Genomic DNA, 2,976 nt, shown 5'->3' with positions numbered 1-2,976 from the left:
AATTTACCTGATTTCCAACTAAGAACATCAAGTAGTATCAATTTTCCACAATGCTGGCAATCTAGTCCCTAAGTAAACCCAGTGGATTTTGTTCCTGCTCATAGTAAGCATTATTATGACATGTACTTTGACAATAACCAGGCATTCAGCGAGCAGCATGATCAGTGAGTCATTGTCCATTCAGTTCCAGTAATGGGGATCAGCCAGAGAATCACAGCTACTGTGGATGTTCGACTGAGTAAAGTTTGGCTTGGCTGAATCTGTCAGGGCCGTAGTCATGCCTTGACTGGACTGAAATCAAACAAGTGAAATATGTGAGAAAACATGACGATTATTCATCCATTTCATAGCTCTGAAACAAGTTTACTGATATGTTTTTTTTCAGTTTCATCTACAGATATCATTGCTAAACGCCTGTAACACAACATTACACCTACTGTAATGAAAATGAAGAAACCCTGGCTCTTTCATACTGTAGACACTGTTAGATGGTCACTAAAACTCAATAAGAGACTGACCTGTCAACAAAGCTGCTTGTTGCATAAAGGTCTTTAGCTGTAGTGAGCTAGCTGTCAAGGAAAACTTGATTCACTTTCTGATTTTTGTTGTTTTTCTGCTCATATTGTGAATCCGGTCCACACTCAAGCCACACTGGACCCTAATGGAAAACAGTGCAGTTTGATGTTAAATAAAAAGAACCACATGGATGAGAGATAAAAGGCGTGCAACACGAGGTTCAGTACAGCAGCTGATGCTCTCTCTATGTCCCTCTCTTTTTCTCCATCTGCCTCTCTCTCCTTCCTTTCTGTCCGCCCCTATTGACGTTACGGCTGCTCTGTTCACCTGAACCGGGACAGAAGGCGCAGAGGCTGTTAGTCCTCACACTTGCTCGGAGGCACATCGAAAGGTCACGAGACGTAATAAAAACAGCTTGGGACGTTCTGAATAATGATAGTAGACATTTATTATACAGGAGCAAGAGCAAACCCCTGCAGGGTGTGTGCAGGGTTGGCCAGATATGACGCTGGGTCAGATTACAGAAATAACCCCCATTTACACCAGGCCTTAATTGCCCCCTCCCCCCTGCTGTTGCTATACTACCTTAGAAAGTCAATGTTACAGCCAAGCAGAGACAGAGCAGCCAGCAGAAATGAAGCATTATTAATAGGCAATTTCACTTTAAGCAGCTTCACCACCTCCTCAGATTTTTCTCCATAATCCAATCGGGTGAGATGAGTGAAGATCGAGCCTCCTTACAATAACTTTAATCATAAATAATGTCGGAACAGGAGCTGGAGAGAAGAAGAAAGGACATAGACAGTCACTCCCTTGTTTGCTTCTCCATAGTTTAACTCAGAGCCAGACTGATGCAAGAAAGAGAGACATCGGCATGAAGGCAGTGACAGGAGCCGATAGGAAGAGAGAGACAGAAAGAGACACTGAGAAGATTAAGAGAGACAGTAAGAGACAGGGGAGAGTGCGAGGGTCTGCGTCAATGTCTGTAAAAGTGATGGTAAAGAGGAGGCAGGGGGAGAGAGGGAGATTGAGCCAGAAAGATGAAATGAGAGGATTAGAGGAGAGAGAAAGATGGGACTGTTCAACAGTGCTCTCCCACACTGGCAAAGTTTCATCAGCTTGAAAGGACTCGCCGTGCTCTGAGTCACAGCAGATGGGCAGCACTGTCAAGTGTTAATACAAGTATGTAGCAGCCACTGTAGATGGAGAAACTCATCTGCTTCATCATCCCACCGAAGATTCCTTACATGAAGACACCGGCTATTGTATTTGTCAGCTGGTGTCAAATCTATGGCCAAAAATCAAACATATGCACCAGTAGAGGTTGCCTCAAAAGTAAAAAGCCAAATATGAAAATGCTGCTGTTGTTTGTCCACTGAAGTGTCAAAACATTAGCAAGTTAGCAAGTGCAGCTTTGTTCTCCCAACACGGGCCAAAAATCGATCCCCGAATTCAACATCCGCAGCTGTGGCATGACCCAAGTCTTCTGAAGCTGTGTAGGATTGTTCAGAGTGTGAAAGTTATTTTTTTGGGAAGCATTCATGATTATACCCAAAGATCGAGTGCTACTGCTGTAATTTACACGGTAACAATACGCTATCTGTTCACACTCTAAAGCAGAAGTTGGTGACAGGTCTTCTCCAACTGTGACTTATAATATCCCTATAATGCAAACTTGAGCTCTCTGTGATGAACACCCCTCATATAAACTCAAACGTAAAAAAAAAAGAAAGATTCTCTTTATTCATTCACATCAATAAGAGAATCAACAGGAGCATGTATGCTTTTGAAAAGTAGCATATTGTAACTAATGGCGTCCGTATTCTCTTGAACTTGAGGGCATTTGTTCAGGGTTCTCGGCTTATGCAGCATAACTCACACTCACACTCTTGAGAACTGACAGAAGTGTTGAGCTGCTCGGCTATCGACTGCTTAGCCAACTTTCATTTGCCGACAAACAAATTTCACCTGCGAGTTGGTAAATAAGGACTAAATTTTCATTTCTGGTAAATAAACCCCAGATTGGTGTTGGTTTCCTTGATTTGAGTGTTGTTTGCTAAAAATGTCAATACTGTAGCTCTGGTTTATGTAGCTGTGTGTGATTAAATAAAAAGGCCTGAATTACTCTCCCTCCAGCAGTGCCATTACGTGCTCTTTATACTGTGGGTGTTTGGAGCATCATTTTGGCATTCTGTGCACAGCAGTGCATGTTTGTGGATGGAGGGAACAGTGCATTATGCATGGACACTACTGAGACTTGCCATCAAAATGGTCTTTTTTTAGGAGCTCCCTGCTATCTTTGTACTAAATAGGCTGTGAATATGATTACAGATGCAGAATTAAAGACCAACACCAAAAGATACCTGCCATTCTGTCCTACAGACCTACGTGATCAGCTGCATTCACACACACAGGAGTATTTTCACTGTGCCAGACTGCATACATAAAAAGGGCAGATAG

The sequence above is a fragment of the Seriola lalandi genome, unplaced genomic scaffold (genome assembly GCF_002814215.2).
Source record: "Seriola lalandi dorsalis isolate HSWRI2012SDOR001 ecotype SW California unplaced genomic scaffold, Sedor1 jcf7180002054443, whole genome shotgun sequence".
In the NCBI taxonomy this organism is placed as follows: domain Eukaryota; kingdom Metazoa; phylum Chordata; class Actinopteri; order Carangiformes; family Carangidae; genus Seriola; species Seriola lalandi.
Note: the sequence above shows the minus strand (reverse complement) of the source record.